At 36.8% G+C, this 24,888-nt stretch overlaps 1 protein-coding gene across 2 annotated transcripts in view; it reads left to right on the forward strand.

Moving 5' to 3' along the window:
* Positions 1-4,943: 4,943 nt before the first annotated feature.
* The window catches only part of LOC148944695 (VWFA and cache domain-containing protein 1), a 150,350-nt gene continuing 130,405 nt past the window's right edge, over positions 4,944-24,888 (forward strand). The window contains exon 1 of one of the 2 annotated variants that reach the window (XM_089100546.1): positions 4,944-5,032. The gene's annotated coding sequence lies outside the window, so the exon portion shown is untranslated. Of the gene's footprint in view, positions 5,090-24,888 lie in introns of both variants that reach the window. The other variant, XM_089100547.1, reaches the window with a different exon arrangement.

Below are 24,888 nucleotides of genomic sequence, written 5' to 3' on the forward strand. Positions count from 1 at the left end.
GACATTTACCAGATTTTGTTCTTTCACCGTAATACAAATATACATAGCTGCATATAGAGGATCTGGAATCCTCTCCCTCGTGCTGGTTTGGTTCCAGGGAGCTCCTATAGAAAAATGAAAAATAATGGTATAAAAATATATGTCTTCTGTGTTATGGCACCTTAGCACCTTACCATTAGGATTCCCCCCCCCCCAAAAAAAAAACTTTGAAAACCTACCACTGCCTATATATATATTATGTACATTAGGTAGCATAAGGAATAGAAGCTTTGGACGGGAAACGCAAAAAGAGGTGGAACTATTAACCTAGAATTATAAAGATTGAAATGATCATTGCCAATGTTTTCTGTTTTAATTCATATTTGACCTGAAAGTTAGATGAGTACCTCCTTCCCTTTCTATACTCGATTACATAAAAAACAAGTTTTTTAACTGAAAATAAGGAGCAACATTAAAACTTAAAACGAACAGAAATCCTATATGAAAGAGGCTTTCCCCTCCTCAACACCCCGCTCTGTACGCTAAAGTTTTTTATTACTTTAAAAAGTACAGTTGTGACACAGATTCAAACTCTAGCGTTAAGAGTGAGATGTTGAAGAGGGACAACCACTTCCTTATATGGATTAATTTCTGTTCGTTTTAAGTTTTAACTTTGCTCTTTAATTTCAGTAAAAAAGCCCTTTCCTGTATATGAGGGGGGGGGGTCCCTATCCACAACACCTCGCTCTTCACACTAAAGTTTTTTAGAACTTAACAAAAAATCTTATTGTTCTAATTAAACGTCTCTTGTGTATCAGGAGTAGCTATTAAAATTTGGACAATATTCAGACATTAGTGTAAAGAACGAGATGTTGATGAGGGGTGACCCCCTTCATCTGCGTAATGATTTCTGTTCTTTTTAAGTTTTAATGTTTTTTCTTGCTTTCAATTGAAAAAACTTGTTTTTAAATTTATTTTTGATGGTTTTTTAAATAATACTGAGAAATCCGGAAACACCTCCACGGAAAAATACCTCACCCCCTCCCACGGAAAGATCCTCCAGACAATTAAATCCCGGACAATTACCCTTAACATCTCAGATAAAATAGAGTCGGCAAAGAGAAAGTAAGGCAAATAAAAAGAATGTCGTGTAGGAATTCTGGCATATTCCCCCAGTATAAAACCCCCGGGAACTTCCTTTCCGATGGAAAATCCCCCAAGCAGAAAGTTCACCACCCCTCCCTCGCCCGAAAATGTATGCAAATTTCCCAACAACAAATAGTATACATAAACAACGGGCAACAGAATGGTTATCTTAAAATTTTGATAGATTTTAGAGAAAAAGGGGCGTGGGAGGGGAGGGGCTAGCTGCCCTCCAATATTTTTGGTCACTTAAAAGGGCACTAGAACTTTTATTTTTTCGTTCAAATAAGCCCTCTCCTGATGTTCTAGGACCATTGGCTCGATACGATCACCCCTGGGAGAAAAAAATAATAATAAATGCGCATCCGAGATCTTTCTTCTGGCAAAAATTACTAAATTCCACATTTTTGAAGATAAGAACTTGAAAACTCTACGGTAGGGTTCTCTGATACGCTGATTCTGATGTTGTGGTTTTCATCAAGGTTCTTGGACTTTTAGGGGGTATTTCCTACCATTTTTGAAAATCAGGCAAATTTTCTCAGGCTCGTAGCCTTTGATGAATAACTCTAAGCTTAACGAATTTTATATATTTGGAATCAGCATAATAAGCCGATTCGTTTGATATGTCTATTGATGTCACAATTCTGCTTTTTAGAGATTTGGTTACTATGGATCCGCATTACTCCTTACTAACAGTTCGTTACCACGAACTGTTTGATTATTTAACGAAAAAAGGAACATAATTTTTTATTTTTCAGCAGAAATAGCTAGAAAGTTTAATTTTCGTTAAAGGAAACACCTTTCAACGCTTTATACATATAATTGACATGGCCAAATGAATTAGTAGTGAAAATTCAGGAGTTTCTTTCCTGCAAATATGTTAATTAGCCGAGCTACATTTTAGAAGAAACGTTTTTCATTATTTATCAAAGTCCCTATCCCACAGTGCGAAAAACAGTATGGGATTTCCCTTGGGTAATTGGTATATCTAGTGATTTTCTCTGATTCTTCACACCTATAATTGAAGCATAGAAAATCTGGATCCTGAAAATATTGGGGATGAACATTGAACTTGATGAATATTGCTGTAGATATTCTTTTTCTTCGCCCTATTAAAATAATTCAAGGGCTCTTGACTTTTCCATTCAGCAGTATTTGCTACTGAGACTGCTCAGGAGGTCACTATATCCAGAACGACCATTACTACTATATTGTGTAGTCAAGATCTGTTGATCTGTTACAGTATAATTAAGGAATAGATCGAACCTTGATTTTTCCTTCATACTTTGTTGTGTATCTTCTTCTTCTTTCTTCTTCTAATTCACAGCAGGCGGGCTATTCAGTTAGTACTATTTAACCCTTTTCTTTTTGCTTCACTCTGTGGGCTACAGAGCTACTGGTAGCCCAAGTCTTGGTATCTTAAGCGCATTATAGTGATGAAACTTCTCTTCTTCTTAAAAAACATTGATGATGTATTCAAAGCATCATCATTTTAACGTCACACTTGTACAAGAGAAGTGCAAAGTTAAAATGGCTTGAAAAGCCTATATTATCGCTAATGTTTTAGGAAGTTTTTCTACCTTTAATATGTTTTTTTAGTTTTGCCAGATGGTCCTAGAGATTGAAAAAGTGCCATTTCATCTTCGTTCTTTATAAGGTTAAAGGTCCATAAACGCCAAAACCGGGGTCTCCACCTCTTTTTTAGTCTGGCTGTGACGCGGTTCCTAATTTTGGGTCAATTCCTGAAAGGCAAAAGTAACAATACGCACTGTAAACATAACGTAGCATAAAATAGGAATAAATTAGTTGCTTTTTAGTGTATTAATCAACATTTCAAAGACTTTAATTTAAAGAAATTATGATTTATCATGAAAAATCTATTACGAAAAATTTTGAATTTATTTTACTCTGATTGATCAACGATCAAGATTTTGCTTGAACACGGCTCAACTAAAACTATGAATGGGATAAGTTATTAACGTCGTATGCATGGGTGATTTTGATTTTGTCCACAAGTGGGACCTTAATGCGACTCGGGTAAAAGTCTATCGAAATATGCGTAATGGTTTGTGACAGAAGATACTACACTTTAAAGAAGTCTCGAATAATGTTCTTTTTAGTGATTACTTTTTAAGTTACAACGTCCCTATTTTTTCATCAAATGTATCATCTTGTGTCAAGGCAGAAGAAGTTGGAATGACTTTTACTTACAACTAGAAGTGATTAAGAAAGTATTAAAATTTGATGCCTTATTCCTTTTGGTAAGTATGCCTAAAACCTTCGTAAGTGGCTACTTGTAGCTAAGATCTCAGTTTAGAGAGAATATAAAGATGACACTACATAATACGAAAAGCCAAGTGATTTAATGCAGCGGTTCCATGAAAAGTTCTCTGTTTGAAATCAAATTCTAAATTTTTAATCAAACGTAGGGATATGAATTATAGATAGATAGATTTTTTCATTCACAGGAAATGTGAATGATCATTTCCTGTGAACGTCAACACACGAAATTATCTTGTGCTGATATAATATGAAGATTATATGATATGATTTTAAGCCAAACTATATGATGCTATAAAGATCAAATACGCCTCTTTTCAATAAGGTTATGAGCCTTGTCCTTATCATACTTAAAAATATCGTTTAATATTCATGAATAAATATGTGAATAATTTTACACGGTTTGGCTTCATCACGGGAGCGGTTGTGCAATTACTTATGAATAAGGAATTCTTCCTAGGTAATACTTATTTTGAGTGTTTCCTATGCGAATTCGTAAAACTTAACATTTAAATCTTGACTTTCTGGTATGTTTACTATTAACCTTTAACTTCGTCGTATTTCACTTAATTTTTTTCTGCTTGGCGTTAAATGGAAGTCTTTGCGCCTCTGTTTTGGGCTCTTATGCTCTTTTGTGGCTTGTTGGAAGGAATTTCTTTTCTTCATTTGTCCCGTTTTACTATAAAAGGCTGAGCACACGTAGCTGATTTTGGGGACTGATTTCCAAATCAGCGCCGATTTTAGAAGAAATCGGCATCGATTTGAGCTTGAAAAATTTTCTAGTTTTCCGTACAGATTAACAAAATCAGCGCCGATTTTCATTATGATCATCACAAAAAAATAGGGATACAAATAAATAGTCAGCCAGAGATGTATGTGGGTGAAAGACCCCGATACTGAGCTGAGAACTAAAGGGCTGGGCACACATAGTTGATTTCGAGAACTGATTTCCAAATCAGCGCCGATTTTAAAAGAAATCGGTGTCGATTTGAGCTTGAAAAATTTTCTAGTTTTTGCGCCGATCTGCAAAATCAGCGCCGATTTTCATCATGATCATCACCCAAAAAAATTGAGATACAGATAAATAGTTAGCCAGAGATGTCTGCGGTGAAAGACCCCGCTACTGAGCTGAGAACTAAGCTGAGATCAATCATGCAAATATTAATAAACTCCAGTTGACTATTTGTGTCCATGATTTTTGTTTTGAAAATCTCGCGCAATAAGTTTTTCTTACTGCTATCTTTTGTCCACTTATGCTGAAATCTGTTCCCGAAATCAGCTACATGTGCCGAGCCCTTAAATTCAAAGCGTTTGCCAAAAGCCAGTCTCCATTTGACAGATTCTGCAAATCTGCAACGCCAATCTGCATCTTTTAGTTTGCAGATATTGCAACCTTCGACGTTGCTTTTTCTGCAAGATGGCAGAGTGGCAGAATCTGCCAAATGGAGACTGGCTTCAAGAAAACTCTATTTTCTGATAAGATAGATAGCGCATCTTTTACATATGCGTTAAATGTGGTCAAACAAAACGAGACCCCAGTCAAGAGAAGTAACCCTTCAAAGAGTTCCTTAAGAAAGAAAAGGAAGAAAAATAGCCATAAATTTCAATGGATTCCTGTTGACTTTTACTGGTATGAAAGAGAGGAACTTTGTTTTTATTCATTGGAGATTATTGTATAAACTGGCTGGTATTATATATTTCATATTCAACCTCTGCAGAGATTTTGTTTGGCAATCTTTTTGTTTTGTACTGGTGCTACAAATATTTGAAACAGGCTAATTGTGGTTTCTCAATGTCACACTGGCTGTAACCTTGTGTCAGTATTCCTGTTTTAGAGGAATTATGGTAAAGTACTAGATGATGGGCTTTGAGTCCTATCTTGTAAAGTAGCTTATTAGCCTATATAGGTGAATAGAACATGCAGGGAATCCATGGCCTAAAACATGGGGTAAATGTTTTGTTATTCATATTATTGACTTACAAATAAATTAAACATACCACATGATGTCTTTTTTTATGCTCTTTGCAAATTTAATAGCCTAATCATTTTGTTGGAAATGAATTTTCCCCCCACCCTATAGGCTAAGGCTATATACCAATTCAGGGCATATATTTGCACATGAGGGGGGTGGGTAAATTTTTATTCTGATATAAATGAGAGGTAAGTTTAAACTTTCCCTAAACAAGGCTATGAAATAGCCTACTTAGCCTGTAGGCCTATAATTTGTAAAAGTGCATTGCTTTATTTTACTACCCTCACCCTAATGTGGACTGGATTGTATGTTTGAACATTAGAAGGAGATTGCTTAAATACAGTGAGGCACTTTCAGAAATCATACAAGTTAGTATTTAGGAACTTTAAAAAATAGTTTTCAGAATTTTATAGGCTAGTGTTCCAGAGGGGGCAACCACTAAACAGCTAATAGACTACTACTAGGCTACTAACAACTCACTACAGCACTAAGCTAACTGAGACCCACATAACTATGCTTACTCCTTCTCCATCCCAATCTATTTATAACCTCTGTTTGTGCACCTTCTCAAGAAGTTACAGTTTCCCTTAAATCCTTCCTTACAACCTCCTCTCACCCTATTTTGAGATAACCTGTCTATTGTTTGGTCCTAGATAGCTGGTCAAAAGAACAATATTAGGTAATCTCTCATCCTTCATCTACAGAACATGTCCTAGCCATCTCAACCTTGCTCTCATTATAGCCCTAGAAAGTGAGGTTTAACCACATTTTTTTGTACAGCTTACTGTTTGGGATATAGTCAGTCAGACTGATTCCCATACAAATCTGTAGACAGTTCCTCTAGAAAACCTCTAACAAATCCTCCTCTGTCTTTTGGAGCACCCACATTACAAAACCAAGCTTGACCACTGTCATCATTGCACCTTCTAATGTTCAGATACTCTAATATTAAAATCTTCCTTTTCTTCCAAAGTCCTTTCAATTGTTAAGTGCTTAAAAAAAGCAACAAAAACACCTGGGCCTTGACAAACCCAACACAATGGGCCCCAAACTAGTGCAGGACTAGGACTGATACTTCTTCTTAGATCTACAAAAGACACTTAAGCCAGCTTAGACCTGAACAGCAAGAAGTTCCTGACACCTTAAGTAGGAATAGAGGTCTTGTGCAATTGTGGGCCCACAAAAAAATGGTTTTCCACACTTGGTGGTACTTGATGTGAATAAGGGGTTGAAATTATGTGCAAGCAATCTCAAGCAAATTACCTCTGACTCATTGTATATTGATACCAAACAAATATTATACCACTATGAGGGGGGGGGGGGGTCCAACAAAACAAAAAAAGCCAATACTAAAACAAGTACTATAATATGAGGAAAGATTATCACTATGAAAAGTTTGCAAAGGCTTAAAATAAACTACGAAATCTCACTAAACAGCTATATTCAAACATTGAGTCCAAGCTTGCAGATGATAGCAAGAGAAACCCCAAAAGGTTTTGGAACTATGTATCCAGCAAAGATCATAGTAGATGTTCAATAAAGAAATTGAAGAAATTTGATGGCACAGAAACTACTGACAGAAGCTACTGCGGAACCATGTTAATGCAAAACTAACTCTAAATGGAATAACTATTCCAGAAGATGATCATATTAATTACCTAGGTCTCATGCTTGACCAAAAACTTAATTTCCACCTCCACATTTCAAACACAATAAAAAAATGCTATAAAAAAACAAATATACTAAAAAGACTCCTTTCCACACCCTGGGGCTGTAAGGAGAAAACCTTACTCCAGTTTTACAAATCACATACAAGACCCCATATTGACTATGGGCTCATTGTCTATGGTGCATGTGCAGAGATCCAGATGCAAAAAATTGAAACAACACAAAATGATATAATACGTCTAATATTTGGTCTTAGGAAACCCACAAGCACCAAGCTTCTGCTTATGGAGAGTGGATTAACAACAATCAGGGAGAGATGTAGCGTTCTCTTGACAAAACATCTTACATAAATTGAATCAAATAGCTCACACACCCTACATAATTGGTTAAGAAATCCAGCCATGTATAGAGGCAATGCAGATGTGTGTGCCAATATTCAGAAGAAGTTCCCTGTACCGGCAAAGTCTATTGCACCTACTTTCCCCCAATCCCCTCCATGGAATTGGTCAATTCCCATAATAAATACTGATTTCTCAAAGTGGAATAAAGATTTAACCCCCATTGCTTTTGTCAAAAAAAATTGCTGAACTTAATAGAGTTACTTATAAAAACCACTTCCAAATATTTGTTGATAGGTGAAAAATGAATGAGAAGGTAGCAAGTGGTGTTTTCCTTCGTCACCTGAAAATTGCAATGGGCAAGAGATTATATAATAATGTATCTATAATGTCTGCTGAATTAAATGCCATATTCATGGCATTAGAACACCTTAAGGAAAACCAACGTTTGATTTCAAATTCAAGTAATATTATAGTGTTCCAATTCTTTATCAAGCCTTGAGTTGCTGGCCTCAGCTCCTCAGTATAAGCTGGACATTGACACTCATCATTGTCTCAGTGTTATAGATAATCTTGCTTCAAGTGGCATAAGAACTTATCTTCAGTACATTCCTAGCCACTCTGGCACAAGTGGTAATCATCAGGTTGATGAAATAGCAAAAAATGCTATAAATATTGACTGGCCAAGTGGGAGACCAATCCCCATTAGAGGTATTTACCAATGGAGACTATCAGATATTAATTTTAATAAGAATAATCCTACCCTTTCCCCCTTTCCCAATAAGTATTTTTCTAAATTTATCATAGAATTCATTCTGGAACAAATGGACTAAATTTTCTTGCATTCTTGTATAAGTTTTCTAATTTAAGTGGTTCAATTCCCCTGTCCCCTCTTTGCAGGCATTGTAATATGAATAATGAAACAATTGACCATTGCCTATTTGAATGTAATATGCTGACATTTGCACAACATACCTTGCTTTGTAAACTGTTAAAATGCTTCAAACACCACAAAATCTCACTATCAGCCAAGAGCCTAGCCAACTATACCTGCACATAGAGCATAGAAATCAAAATCTATAATCTCGTAATTGACCTCTTCGAGTAGAACAATCTACTGAAATATATCTGAAATTATCTAATAAATATGAGGCAATCAAGCCAGTAGCTCTGTAGCCCACAGAGTGAAGCAAAAGGAAAAGGGCTAAATAGTATTACTGAAAAGCCCGTCTGCTGTTAAATAGAAGAAGAAGAAAGAAGACTGACCTATGAGAAATTGCTGAACTACTCAACAAGCGATTTGCATCAGTGTTTAATAATGAGCCTGACAGTCCCCTCCCCAACAGTTCAGCATATGGTTTACTGAACCTTATGCCGCCTATTATGATTACTCTGGGGTCTGTTAATAAGTCAGCAGGGCTGGGTAACATTCACTCAAGGCTCCTAAAAGAACTGGCTAGTGAGATATCAACTCAATTATGTCAAATATTTGAGAAGTCCCTCAACTCAAAGACTATGCCTTTGGATTGGAAGAGCTCTTACATTACACCAATATTCAAGAAAGGTGACAAGACAAGTGCAGAGAATTATTGGCCAATCAGCTGTAGCAAAAACCCTGGGACACACTGTGAATGCCAAAATTCTAACACATCTTCTGTCCAACAGTACACTGTCACCAGACCAGTACAGCTTCCTTCCCAGAAAGTCAGTCAAGACCAACTTACTTGAAACCTGCAATAGCATCACTGACCTTCTGAACAGGGGATTACCTGTTGACCTTATTTTGCTTGACCTTGCCAAAGCATTTGACAAGGTGCCCCACAGACGCCTCAGGGCCAAATTAGCAGCAGTTGGCATCCACAATGATGTAGTAGAATGGGTGATGAATTTCCTGACAGACCAAGAGCAGCAGGTCTGACTTTTTACCAATAATGGTGATAAAGTATTCTCCAAACCATATGATGTCAAGTGAAGTTCCTCAGGGTTCTGTCCTAGGCCCCACCCTCTTCCTCATTTACATAAATGATATGACAAAGGAAGCCACAAATAACATCACACTTTATACTGATGACTCCAAGCTTTTTGGACCAGCCATTCAACAAAGCCTGCAATCAGACCTCCAGAGAATCCAGAAGTGGATTAGTGAATGGCTGCTCAAATTTAACATTAATAAATGCAGTGTCCTCCATTTTAGCAATAGCAATCCTCACCACCAGTATACCATGCATGACTAGAAGTTGTAGTCTGATATTCAGCTACAAACCAGTTGTGAAGAACAAGACTTGGGAGTACTTGTTGATGAGCAACTGAAGTTCCACAGGCATTGGCAACAGGTTGGGTCAAAAGCTAATTCAAGTCTAGGCCTGCTGAAATGCACTATCACCAGCCACTCTCATACTATCTTCCTGAGACTTTACAAGGCTATTGTTAGGCCATTCTTGGACTGTGGAACATGTCTGACCTCCCCCTCCTACAAGCATGACACCAGAATAACTGAATGAGTTCAAAGACATGCCTCCAAATGCATCATGGGTCTGCAAAGTATGCAGTATGATAAGAGACTAGAGCACCTAAAACTACCTACACTGGTCTTCAGATGTTGCAGATGTGATATGATGCTGACCTACAAATATAATAGTCAACCAAACAACACCCTCCTGACAAAACATACAGGTCAACACAACACTAGAAGACAATCACAGAAGCTAGCAAAGCAAAGAGTGAAGACAAGAATGCACCAAAACTTTTTACCAAGCATATTTCCAAAACTGGAACAACCTCCAAGACAAAATTGTGACTGCACCCATTAGTCTCTCCTTCAAATCAAGACTTGACAAAGAATGAAACAATAATTCATGGAAATATAAGTGGGACACTCCATCCCTCTAGGCTTCCAACTAATGCAACATCACTGGGCCCATTTCACAGTGATGTTCCAAATTAACATCATTGATGCAGAGCAGAACAGATCCAGCTAGCATGGACTTTATTTTGCTCCAAAGTGCAAATTAAGGTAATAGGAAGATGTCTCATTATTACGTTTAATGTGCAGCTAAAAATAGTTCCTAAAATATACCCCAAGAAGGTGTTATCAGGCTGCTATCTCCCCCCTTACCTTATTCCTAGTGCTTGATTCCATACATCCTACAACAGATATCAATTTTGACAAAAATCATTTAATCCTAATTTTGGGTTGTTTTCATTGGCTTTAGTTTTTGAAATTATAATTCCTATTATTTCAGTAGTATTTTGAGCCATATCAAGGATTTTTTTTTTTAATTTAAGAAATGGGCTTTCAAGTCTTTTAAAGCTTTATAAATAAGGATTGAGCAACAATATGAGGCTTAAGACACCTTTCTTGTGCTTCATTTCAGCTGTTTATCTATTTCTCAAGGCTTCACTTCTATGATGCAAAGATTATAAAAGGTCAGTGTCCTTTGGAGGGGGAGGGATTGGAAGTAGGTACTTCAAAATACCTTATCAGGGTTATTGGGGATTTGGATTTATTCCTACAAGTTTCATTTGCCTTCCTCAACTACTGTCCAAGATGAACAAAAGCCCCTTATCCAGAGTTTTACAGGAAATGCTTTAATAAAAAGAAAGCAATAGGCCTACCATGTGATTCCTCATTCTTTTTTATAATGCAAACATTGTAAAAGGTCATCAAAAGTCAGTGCCCTTTCAAGAACTGCAAAAGACCTTTCAAGGGGTTCCTTGAGACTTTGGATTCATTCCTTTGAGTTTCATGCACCTTCCTCAACTACTTTCTAAGGTAGACCAAAGCACCTCATCTAAAATTCTACCTTTTTTTTCCACCATCTAAACTAAAAGTGTTAGCTTTTCTCAACTATTACATTTCTGCTCTCCAAGATTTCTTCAAAATCTAGTGGGTGTGTGTGTGGGAAAGTATCTAGAGGTGGCTTGTAAAAATGGCACCACAAGTGATTTATAATGCTAATAAGCCAATTTGAAAAAAAGAAAATCAGCAACATTTTGTATAAGGCCAAGGGTTATATCTGGCCCTTTATTTGGAGGGGGGTGGGGACTGGAACCCAATTTTAATGACAGTGGTTATGATATTTGAAAGATCATTGAATGAAGAATAAAGTTGTATAGGGCAATTTCTATCCTACAAGAAAAATCAAGCATTTTTTTGGTTGCAATTACTTTTTTGGCACAAGTTTGATTGCTTTGGAGTAGTACTTGAATTGGTATTAATGATATGATTTCACCTTACCTTAAATTACACCTTAAGTAGTTCAAGGGGTTTGATCCTGTGTGCAGCTCCTATGTCCTTAGTAATAATTCTGACATAACATGAATAAACCCATCAGTCAGGTTCCACATATGGTAAAAATTTGAAGAATATATACAGAAGCACTTTAATGTATTTCATCCTATTTTTAAAGACATGTTCAAGCCTTATGACTCATCTTTGCACCCTCTCTGTATGTGCCTTGTCTAGGTATATAATGTAGTATATTGATGCAGAAGCATGGTAAATAATTGATTACTGCTAATACTAATAACAACTTACCACAACACCAAGCTGCCTGAGGCCAACAGAGATGCATGCTCCTCCACCATCCTAATATATTCAAAGCCCAACTCTTTATGCTCTCTCGGGAAGTTCCCATTTCCCTTACATCTGTAGAAAGTCTCTATGTTTATTCTTTAGACATAGAAACACAGGTCCTCTAGAACAGAAAGGTAAGAATATTACATCCTTCCTCTTTTCTGAACTAGCAGTCTAGTACATAAATTAATGAAAAACAAAGTTCTTTTTAAACTACTAAACACACTGCCATAATGCATTATTATATCTCTTTATAAAAATGTGCTAGACTTGCTCTTTTTTTTACTGCTTATGTTTCACAATATTAACTTCACTTTAAAAAGGGGGGTAGGGCTACTCCTCTAGTTCACTGATTTTCTTTTCACAGGATAAGCCTCTGGACTGGCTTCAAAGAGCAACTGGTACAGGTTATGTAGGGGGTATCATGGAGTTCTGTATGGGTCATGTGACTGGTGCTTGGTACACATATGGGTGTGTTAAATGTTGGGCTATGAACAAAAGTCAGGGGTTTCAGACAGTTTTCATTTGGTGTTCTAGGGAGGGGGTAGGCATTGTTTCTGATAGACTCAGTAGTGAGGCTGGTGTTTCTGCATGTGGAATATCTGTAGTTTTGGTGGCGTCTGGCAACTGAGGTTGCTGACAGAATATCTTTATATGGCACCTGTTCCTTATTTAGGCTGCTCCCTCATTTGTCTTGACCATATAGGATCTTGGGTTCACATCTGTTCTATTGACAATGCCCACCTGGCAGAGTTTGCTGTGGATTTTGGCCTGTACTGTTTGTCCAATTTGTAGGGGTTTCAGTTGCTTTGACTGTTGATCATAGTTCTTGCTCTGGTATGACTGTTGCTTCATTCAATTCTGTTGAAACTGCTTGTGGTGAATGGTCATTGGTGCAAGCAATTCTTTGGTGCATGGGACTATTGATCTGAAGTTTCTTTTCATTAACAATTGGGATTGGGAGGCCAGACCATCAACTGGGGTGTTCCTGTACTCTAGCAGCACCAGCTCAAAATTATATCCAGCAGTATTGGTTTTCCTCAGGATAGCTTTGGCTGTCTATATGAACCTTTCTGCCAATCCGTCTGATTAGGGAAATGTGGTGAGGATGTGTCTTGAGATATTTCCGAATCCAATATGAAGTTTTGGAAGATGGATGATGTGAATTGTGGGCTGTTGTTGGTAATGAGCATATGGGGAATTCCATAACATGCAAAGTGCTTTTTCAGCCAGGGTATGATTTGGTGAGCATATGCACTGCTTCCCACTCTGTTAACTTCAAAAAATTTACTGTAAAAGTCAACAGTAGTAAGGAGGGGTTCCCTGTTTTTGTAGAAGAGGTTGCAACTGATTTTCTCCCATGGTAAGTCAGTGATGTCATGTGGCATCAAAGGCTCTTTCTGGCTAGAATTCTGGAGTCTGGAGCATGCATAGGAGTGTTTGATATGTTGTTCAATATCTTTTGTCATCCCTGGCCAAAAAGTGACTGAGCATCCTGTTTAGTTTTTTTCAATACTCAGATGTGATGTGTGTATGCAGTTGAGGATTTCTTTGTGGGAGTTTTTGGATATGACCAGACAATCTTGTTTTAGTATGATTTGGTCTATGACCATTAGGTCATGCCAAACATTCCCGAATGGGACGAGCGTTGCTGGGAGATTTCTTCTGGATGCTGGCCAACCACTTGATTGTCTTAACAAGCTCAACCAATTGGGTGTCAGCTGCTGTCTCTTGTTTGAGCCTTTTAAGTCTGTCATTGCTGACTGGTTGAATTGACATAACAGAACATACATATGATTCAATCTCTTTTTGCATCTCTCCATTCTCTTAAGGAAGATACATGCATGACAAGGCATTGTCAACTGGAATTGTCTTGCCTGGGAGGAATGTTATGGTGAAGTTGTATGGTTGGATTCTCAGTAGTATCTGCTGGAGTCTTGGTGAAAACTTTGATATTGGGTGGATCACTAATTCAGGATCACTTGGAGAGGTTTTAGATCTGATAAGATTATGAACTTCTGGCTGTAGAGGTACTGGTGGTAGTGTATGCAGCCAAAGAGGAGAGCATATAGTTCTTTTTCTATCTGCAAGTAGTTCTGCTTGGTGGTGTTCAACAGGCATGATGTAAAGGAGATTGGCTTCCCATTTTGAATATGGGTGACTCCCAGGCCAAACTTTGAAGCATCAAGTTGTAGCTTGAGGTTCCCTGCTTTTGGATCAAAGAATGCCAATGAGCTGCAAATGGATTCTTAGATGTTGTTGAACAATGTATCATGTTATGGCTCCCACTTGAGCTGTCATTGTTTTACCAGGTTACATAAGGGCTGATTTAGTGATGCTAGATTGGAGATGTATCTTGCTGGGTAGATCATCATTTCCAGTATAGTCTGTAGTTTATCCTTGGTAGATAGGGCTCTCATTTCTTTCAGTGCATGGACCTTTCGTGGGTCTGGGTGGATGCCACCTTTTGATATTACATGTCCAAAGTATGGTATTGCTGTCACACCCTGACTCAGATTTTTTCAAGTTAAATTGTACAGCCTTTTCACATGCTCTGATTAGTCCACTGCAAACATTGGTGTTGTGCTCCTCTATGCTTTTCCTAGATATAATGATGTCATCAACTATGACAGAAAAACCTTTGATGCCTTCAAATGCCTCTTCCATACAGTGTTAAAATTCATCCTGCACAGAAATCAACCCAAACAGCATGCATTTGAACATGTATCAGCTGTACAGAGTGTTGAATGTTGTTAGTACAGATTATTTGTTGTATAGGACAAGAGACCAGTATCCATGACAGCCATCCAGCTTTGTGAAAAATTTAGCACTGGAGTGTTTCAGTATTGCTTTGTCAAATGTGGGCATTGGGTGGTGGTGTTTTTTGATGGCCTTGTTCAGGTCCTGTGGGTTGATGCAGACCCAGAGGCTTTTGTGAGGCTTTTCAACCACAACTGCAGCATTTACCCAATCCATGAGGTAAACAACCTTTTCAATGACCCGAAGTGCTTCCATCCTATCTTGTTCCTTCTTGAACCTAATTTGGAGGGATCTTGGGATGCATCTGGCTGGTACAGCCTTAGGTTTGGTTCCTTCTTTGAGTGTTATGTGACACTCACCTTTGAGCTGCCCTATACCTTGCAATATGTCTTAGAATTCCTATGAATGGGGTTGATTTTGAGATTTCTGAGTTTTCAACTGTCAGTATCAGCTTAATTAATTTTTGTTTTTGGCCGGTTTCAAAGCTTAGGATTGGGATGGGGTGTCTTTCACTATGAAGAAGGGCTATGTCTCAGTGCATCTGTTGGTGTATGCACAGTTATGGCTGCTAACACCAAGTGTTGTGATTTTCTGTCCCCAAAAACTAATAAGGATTTGTAGTATATTATTGATTTTGGGCCTTGGTTTGAGAGTATTAAAAAGTGTTTCAGGTATGATGTTTGCTTGGGCACCAGTGTCAATTTTGAAAGTGATACTGATGTGTTCATTGATTGTGAGATTCACATATAGCTGATCATCACCTTTGTCAATGTTTATAGTATAAATGAAGAGCTCATCATTGCAAGGTTGATGCTTGTATGCTTGATGTTGTTGATTAATTATGTTCACCACCTTTTTGCTGCTTTTGCATACCTTTGTGAAGTGGTTTGGTTTGTCACAGTTGCTGCATATTTTTCCCTTTGCGGGGCATTTGTGGGAAGGTGAATAATCCCCTCCACAGAAACAACATTGTCTTACTGGTGGGGCATGGTTTATTTCTTTGCCCTCCTGAAAAAATCCACTTCATGCTTTATGCATGTTTCTTGATGGCACTAAAACTGAACAACAAGACACAAGAAAATATTTTCCCAATTGACACTTTCAACTTTCATTTCACTTTATATTGTCATACTAAGTTTGCATGCTAAGTCTTCTCCATAGACATATGACCACCAATGAGTAAGTGATCCTGAGCCAGTTTTATTGCCAAATCTACTAGGACACTTGGCAAGACTAATTTAGCTGTTCTAGGGATCCCTTTGTCCTTGCCAACGCCTCCTAGATGATACCTCTACCTCTCTTCTTCCTCCTACCTCTCTTCTTCAGTACAAACAAAATAATATAATCATAGAAAATGCCAAAGAAAAAACCAAAATCGTTTTCTTTCTTTATGTCATGGCAGCCCAATGTGGTTTAAGAAATTATCTTTGTACCCAAAACAATCTGTAGGCAATTTCCTCTGTGTCTTCCTCTGTGTTTTTTTTTTTTTTTGGAGCTCCCATGCTTCAGAAACATTTTTAACTGCTGTCATCACTATAGCTTCCAATATTCTAATCTTGGTTTTCAGACTTGTCTTTGTTTTCTTCCAAACCCCTTTTCAAGCGTGAAAATAAACCTGAGCTTTGACAGTTCTACTTATAACATCTTCACTGCTCCCATCATCTTTACTAACAATAAAAAAAAAAACTTTCCGAAAAATAAGTTTTTCAAAGAAAAGTAAGGGCCCTTTTAAACTTAAGCTCAGCAGATACAAATACCTTTTAAAATTCGAACTCAAAATGACCAGAAATTACTATTAAAGAATAAATGAAACCCAAAAACCAACAGAAATTAAATAAACAATCACAAGAAAAAACATACAACAAGTAATAATATAAATGAATATATAGATCTTAAAGCGAGTAATGCATAGATTGAATATCAAAATCAAGATTAAAAAAAAAAAAAATATTTTCCTATTGAGGTGTAAATAAAACCTGAAATGAACAGAAAATTAAATAAACAATAATGACAACAAACATACAAAATATGTTAAGGTAAATGAGTAAATAAATCTTAAAACAAGTTCAATTCCTATGGAAAATCCAAATCAGGCTTGAAACGAACAAAAATCACCACAAACAAGAGTTTGGGTATGACCTCCTTCTCTCACTGTAAAAATCTAAACCTACTGCGTCATTGGCGCTTTGCTGAAAACCAATTTCGTGAAAAATGTTTTCTTTTGTGCTCAATATTGAAAATAAACATTAAAATTACAATAAAATTTTGAACTGAACAGCTTTCAGCAATTAATATCATTATACATAAAATATTCAGTTTAATTCATTAGCTCTTTTTAAAGTTGTTAAGGACGAATATAGTTTCCCTACAAACAAGTGTTTGGTTACTGCATCCTTTCCTAACTGTAAATAAAAACCAAAAGCCTTCTGCGTCATTGGCGCAGTTTCCAGTTCTTACAGTATTGAAAATAAAAATACAATTACAGTGAAATAAATTCTTGAACTGATGGATCTTTCAATAATTAATATCATTATGCATCAAATATTCAATTTGATGTTGTTTATGCTTTCCAAAACTGTTCAAGACGCAGATATTTTTCAGTTTTCAGATCGAATTTACCAAGATGATTATGGTTTTCCAATGGCTGACAAAATCCTCGTTTTTTCACCTTTTTTGATTTTATTTTTCATTTTGTTATTTTCTTCTCTCTCTGAGTTTCATTTATGATGGGCGTGGGGGGGGGGGGGCTAGTTGTCCTCCAATCACTTTCGACTTTTCGACTTTAGTGCCCTTTTTTAAAAAGAGCACTAGCCTTTTGGATTTCCAATCGAATGAGCTTGTTATGAAGTCTCTTCGACAAAGCCTTCTATTAAAACCTTATGCACCCCCAGGGCATAACTTAAAGCCCTTGCCCTGAGGGCGGTGAGGGAGTGACCTTCTCAAAAAGATATTTTCTATCTGGAAATCAACTATGCTGAACAAAATTGCTATCTAAATATTTTGACTGGATGTGTTTGGGGAAATGATGGGCGTGGGGGGGGGGCTAGTTGCCCTCCAATCAATTTCGACTATTGAAAAGGGCACTAGACCTTTGAATTTCCAATTGAATGAGCCTGTTTTGAAGTTTCTACAACGACCCTTTCTATAAAACCTTATATGCCCCCAGGGCATAACTTAAAAACCTTTCCCCGAGGGCTGTGGGGGGAGTGTCCTCCTCAAAAACCTATTTTCTATCTGGAAATCAACTACGCTGAACAAAATGGCTATCTCAAAATTACGATTGGATGTGTTTGGGGGAATGATGGGCGTGGGGGGTGCTAGTTGCCCTCCAATCACTTTCGACTATTTAAAAGGGCACTAGGCCTTTGAATTTCCAATTGAATGAGCCTGTTTTGAAGTTTCTACGACAACGCCTTCTATAAAAGCTTATATGCCCCCAGGGCATAAATTAAAACACTTGCCCTGAGGGTTGTGGGGGAGTGTCCTCCTCAAAAACATATTTTCTCTCTGGAAATCAATTACGCTGACCAAAATGACTATCTCAAAATTTCGATTGGAGGTGTTTGGGGGAATAATGGGCATGGGGGGGGGGGCTAGTTGCCCTCCAATCACTTTCGACTATTACATTTCTCATCTTTTCTATCAATTAATGATGGTTCTTTACTGAAAAAAGGGTTGTTAATTGGGGGAGAAGTGGCAGGTGAAATTTCCCCTACCCCCCATATTTTTAAAAATTTCTTTTTTGGGAAAACTTCTTGGCACACAAGGAGAGGATATCAACCCTAGAGATGGGCTCAAAGGACCAATCTTCCAGGAAAATGAGACCTAGAAATATACTTTTAATTGTGTTCTGACCTCTCCCCATGAGATCTCACTCCTCACCACCTCCAAGGACTGTGCCGTTTTGAAGCAACCATTATAGGATAATTACTCTGTTTTTGAAGTTTTGTTTAATTTAATGTTTTATGTTTGGTTTAATGCAAAATAACTTCAGTTACCTTGTCAATTTATTGCCATAAACTTGGTTCAATGCTACCAATGTTTGAAACACAAGCTCAAGTAAGCTTTTGGAAGTATGTTTTGGCTTGTGTTTGCTCTAGATTTTTGACCTTGTGTAACTGAATCCTTGCACAACTGAACCCCCACGCAACTCAACCCCGTTTATCTGAATCCTCACGCAACTCAACTCCTGTGCAACAGAACCCTTGTTTAAACAAAAACTTGCTGTTGATGCTGATTTAGGAATTATAGCTATTTATTTAAATTATTTTTTTTTATTTCCCCCACCCGATAAAGACGACTGTCATTTCCTGGTTGATTTTTATGTGGAATGACCCAAACAAAATGCTTTTTTTTTTTTTTTTTTTTTTTTTTTTTTTTAATCCCACCTCCTCTCCTCTCAGTGGTACTAACTTCTTTATTTCCGAAACTAATAACTACATTTATGTACCACCTACACTAAAAAAAAAAAATTAAAAAAAAAACAAAAAAAACACAAAAAAAAAACTACAAATTTTTTTTTAACTTTAAATTATCATAACAATCAAACTATAAATTTGAGCAGTTAATACTTTACAGATTTCATTTGGGGCATTCTACAACCAATTAATCAACATTATTACAACATCTGCCTAGCCGCTTTGCAGGGTGCCCTTCCGGTATAGGGAACCCCAATCCACGGTGGCACTTATCAAACTCCAAAAAAAAAACAACTTAATGTTGCCTCCAAAATCCCTCTGTTTACCATAAAATCCCATCCTCCCAAATTACTCTCTCTTACCTCAAAAACGCCCAAATAAAAAACTTTGTCTGAACATCATCTTACACAAACATACACTCAACACTTAGACAAAGTTTTTCAATTTTGTTTTTTTTCCTTTATTTCTTCATTTTCTAAAAGCCCTTTTCAACTGCTCAAATTCAAAAAAAAAAAAAAAAATTATCAAAAAAATAAATATTCATAAAATATATAATTAAAGAGTTATAAAAAAAATATTAAATATATAAAACAAATTTTAATAAATATTCATTTCAAAATATTTCTCAAATCTATTACTTATTCTAAAAAAATCTACTTCTTTGTCCAAAAACCTTTTAAAAATATCGATATTTATTTTTTCCTTCCTTTTTCTTCTACTCTATACATACCTGCATAAATTTCCTACTATAAAACACACCATATTTTTCTTTTTATCCTCCATTTTTTACCTTATATCAAACTTTATAATCCTTTTTTTATCCTCCTCACTTTCTATACTCACGCCTAAATTTCTTACTATCTCAAAAACAAAATGAAAAATATTTTCGTTTTTCTCACACTCCAAAAATTCATGAGATAGTCCATCTAGTACCACCTCTGAACAGAGGTGACACCTTGGGTTTTCACTTCTAATAAAACACCCAATTCTATCTCTATACGGCATAATCCTATGTATTATCATAAACATAACTTCTCTCACCCTTGATTCCATGGGGGAGGCGTGGAGGTTACTAAATGCTGTTTCAAAATTTATAAAAGGTTCTTTTTCCTTTACTTGATAAATTGGTTCATTATCTGTCAATTTCAGCAAATTTCCAATTTCACGTTTTTTCATTTTGTCCTCTACTTCTAACAGGCCAGTTTCTTTTGCCTGTTGTATAACTTTAAAAATGTTTTGTGCATACAATGGGATCTTTGTTTCTGGAAAATCTTCTTCATTCAGTGCTTTTATTAGCCACTCTCTTGTTAAAATAGAATTATTTCCTCCATTTAGGGAGTCAATGGTATTTCTTATTAGGAGGTTCTTGCAGGCTGACCGAAAATCCAAAACTCCATTTCCACCTTTATCTTTAGTTTGATAGAGCATTCCCTTGTTTAGTTTTTCAACCTTACCATGCCATACAAACCTCCAAATATGTTTCTCAATTTCTGTCGCCAGGAAATCCGGGAGGGGGGTTATGGGTGCAAGATAGAGGAGTCGGGGGATGCAATACATGTTGATGTATGTTGCTCTTACGTGTACCGAATTTCTGCTACTTTCTTAGACCATGCCTTCTGCCACATGTTTCCCTCTGTGCTAATATTAACTCCAAGTATTTTCGTCGACGTCACGACTGGTAACCAAGAAAAATTTTCCAAGCTCTTTTTCCATTTTTCATTATCACTTAGAGGTAGCATGTTGCTCTTTTTCTTGTGGATCTTTACCTTATAATGTTGTTCATACCATCTCAGGGCTCGAGTTACTTCCAGTACATCTTGAGATCCATTCGCTAAGAAAGTTGTGTCGTCAACATAAGCCGCTGACTTGAGTAACTTTGCCTCGCGAATGGGTATACCTGTAGTATATGCTTCAATATACTTTATTAAAGGATCAAGGTAAATCTCAAAAAGATACTACGAGCTCCGGTGTCCTTGTCTTAAACCAATTTCAAAGGGGACTGGTCTCGTCTTTTCTCCATTCAAAACAATCTGGCCTGTAGTATTTATATATAGGTTCTTAAAAAAATTTATGAACTCTTTACAAAAAGAAAATTTCTCTTTCATCAAAATCCATAATATTTCTCTCTCTACCGAGTCATATGCTTTAATTAAATCTATGCAGATTAATACCCACGAAAGCTCACGTTTAAAAGCTCTTCTTCTTTTTCCAGGAATAGATCTCTCAGCATTCTAAGTATATGCTGTATTTTCCGGCCTTTTATCCCACCGTATTGAGTCTCTCCTAATATCTTCCCAATAATCTTCTTTAGACGATTAGTCAATATTTTTGAAACTAATCGAGTATCGCAGGGCAGTAGCGAAATCGGTCTCCAATTTTCCAGTTTCTCTGGGTCTCCTTTTTTTGGGACCAAAGTCTTTTTTTCACTGCTAGTCTTTGGGTTTTGTCTCCTCCTTTTTTTATCATTTCATTCATCGCCCCTAAAAGCGTTTCACATATTTCACTATAAAAGAGTTTGTAAAACTGATATCCGAGGCCATCCTTTCCTGGGGCTTTCCCGCTCTTTGTTTCTTTCAGAGCTTGTTTTAGTTCCTGTTCCGTGATATTCTCACATAAATGTTCATTTTCATGGTCGGCTACTTCATTAGTGACGCAGAAACCTTGTAAAAAAGAACCTCCAATGTCCAGATTCCTTTTTTCTCTTATATATCTTTCGGTAGTAGTCCCGGACTTGCACACGGATTTGTGTCTCTTCTTCGATTATTTTTCCATCATCTTGTTTCAAACGTTTCATTATATTTTCTTCTCTTTTTATTTTTGCTTTCTGGATCATTGCTAGACTAATTTGTTCCCCTTCATATATTTCGCTTAGTCGATTTTTTTTTTTCCAGTGTTCAATACACTCATTTCCAGTTTTTTTATTTCATTTTTAATTTAATGGTACTCGGTAATAGTGCTGTTTTCATTCCCATCTATTTCCGCTTTAAGTTGTGTGAGAACTCTTTTCAAGTGACGCTCATGTGTCGTTTTTTCTGCTTTTATTTTTATTTCTAATTTTTGTATGAAATTTGCTATCTCCCTTTTCATCTTCAACCACTTCTCCAGTTGACTTTTTGATTTTTTTTATTTTTCCATAAAATCCAGGATTTTTACTTTGATTTGATTCCTTACCCACTTATCTTTAAGCGAGTCTGGGTGCAGCTTCCAAAAAACAGGCTTCATTATTTGATCCTTTGTTTGTTTTCCAACAATCATTCGCACAGCATAGTGATCAGAAAAAGTTACATGTTCGTGTATTACTTGACTAATTAATTTATCCATTCTGGATGTTACATAAATTCTGTCAATACGGCTTGCGCTGCGAGTTCCCACTCTTGTAAAAGATATGCTATTATTTTTTTCTATCCATACATCTAGTAAACTGTAAGTCTGAATAAAATTTTTTAAGTGTTTCATTTATTCGTCTACATGCAACTTTCTTATTTTTTACCGAAATGTCGTCTTCTCTTAATACGCAGTTAAAATCTCCCAGTATGACTATTTTTCCATTTGGTGGTGTGTACTTTGGTAGTATTGTCTCAGTTACAAAAACTCTCTCCTTTGCATTATTGATGCCTGATGGCATGTGTACATTTACAAGGGTCATGCCACTAACTTTCATAGAGCATATTTTACCATCTTCCTTGTATGTAAAATCCTCTGGATTCACTTCTAATTCCTCTTTTATAATGAAGCCTGTGTCATGTGTTGCGCCTGCGGTGAAAAGAATGTATCGTAACTTTTGCAAGTTTTTTTATTTTCGGAGTGTCTAGTTCTTATATGGCTAGGACGTCCCAGCTTGATCTCTCTAGGTAATCTAAAAACATTTCTTGCCGCTTCAATTGCTTTAAACCATTTAAGTTCAATTTTCTTACGTTCAAGTTCATTTCCTTGTAGGTATATTTACCCCTTTTTTCTTTTCAGGCCTCTCACTTTCTTCTATGAGTGAAGAATTTCTTAGGCGTCTTTTGGCAGTTTCCGTTTTCTTTTCTGGGGCAGGAAGGACTGATGCCCTGCATTCAGTCTTTTCTGTGCATTTTCTTTTCGCTATCGGTCTTTGGATGTCTCTTTTTGGTTTCTCTTTAGTTACTTCCCCTTTAGGCTCCGCTATCTTGTTCCCGGGGTTGCTTCTGTTTGGTTTGTGGTCTGTTCGTTGGTTAAGTTTCCTACAGCTTGTAGGACCATATCTACTGCCTGTGACGGGGTAAGCTTTTGGATCTCTGGAGTTCGAAAATCAGGCGTTTTTGAAACTACTGGAGTGATTCCTTGCATATTTTGCTGCTTTTGGTGATTTATAGGGTTTTGTGGTTATGGGGGGAAATCGGGATTATCTGTTACTGATCTACTGTTCTCTTGGTTCCAAATCACTGATCCAGTTCGAGTTTTTCTTTTTTTTGGGCTGTGCTCAGCTCCGTGGCTAGCCTCATGGCAGATAAAGTACAATTTGGGTTGCGTTTCGTAACGGACAAATATTTTCTCATTTTTCCACATCATTGATAGAGGAATACCTTTTGTTATATTCATCAAAGCTGCGGCAAGGTCAGTGAAAACTTCAATTAGTCCTACTCCTTCGTATGTTTTCCTCCGGATATTTAAAACTTCTCCATAGCCTGTAAGGACCACTACGATATCCTGCTCTGTTGCCTCGCCCGATACGCGCCTCAGAGTAACCACAAGTGGTCTTTTCCCTACTCTGTCGCACGTAACAGGATATCTTTCGTTATTGAAATTAAATTTTAGGTCTTCATCTTTTCATTGTTTGCTCATTGTATCGGCAATAATGGGGGAAGCCAGCTCGACACAGACTATGCCTAGCTTTCTAAAATCATCGGAATCTATCGCTCGCACATTTCCAACATTCCGTTTTAGAGGTTTTAGCCATCGATGCATATCTAGCTCTAAGATCTCTTGGGCTATATTTTCTGGTACTGCTGTAAAACTGAAACACACTGTTGCCTTCCCCATATTACATATCCCTTACACACACACAAAAAAAAAAAAAAAAAAAAAAAAAAAAAAAAAAAAAAAAAACTCCCACTTTTTTCCCCTCCTTCCTTCCTCTTTTTCTCTTTCCTTCTTTTCCCTTTCTTTTTTCCTTTCTTTTTTCCTCACTAAAACAAATCCCTACTTAACAAAACACAAAAAGAACAACTTATCGCTTATTGACCGTCTCTTTCGCTGCAATTACGGTATGGGTTAAATATATCCAAATTGGAATGAATCGCACTGCATTGAACAGACGCCAAAACGCTTTTGGGCAACAAAATGCTTTTAGGTTACTTCAAAAATTAAACTGAAAGAGCTTGGGGAACCAGGTATAAAATCAGAGTTTTCACTTGCCCCTTGGCAAATTCTTACCTGAACACTAATTGAGAAGCTCATAGTTTGCAATAAAACCAAAAAACACTTTACTGGGCCCTCATTTTGCCAATAGACTCATTCATGAGAATTTCTTTTGATTTGGAAAAGTTCTGGGATTTCCCAAATAGGCAATATTAGTTAGAAACTGTGAAACAAGTGAGAAAGCAAATTTTGAGCTTCTGACCATTGCCAGCCTAGTTTAAATTTTATTCTCAGGTCTTGGGTTGAGTTCAGTCAAATAGGGCTTGATTTAAATAGGGGTAGAGTTAAACAAGGCTGATTTAAATGGGGGTTCAATTTAACAGGGTTGAGCTGTTTTGTTTGGGATACATTTCTTCTTTTGAATTTTAAGT

The sequence above is a fragment of the Artemia sp. Qi Xiang Cuo genome, chromosome 14 (genome assembly GCF_049724085.1).
Source record: "Artemia sp. Qi Xiang Cuo chromosome 14, ASM4972408v1, whole genome shotgun sequence".
NCBI classification, from domain to species: domain Eukaryota; kingdom Metazoa; phylum Arthropoda; class Branchiopoda; order Anostraca; family Artemiidae; genus Artemia; species Artemia sp. Qi Xiang Cuo.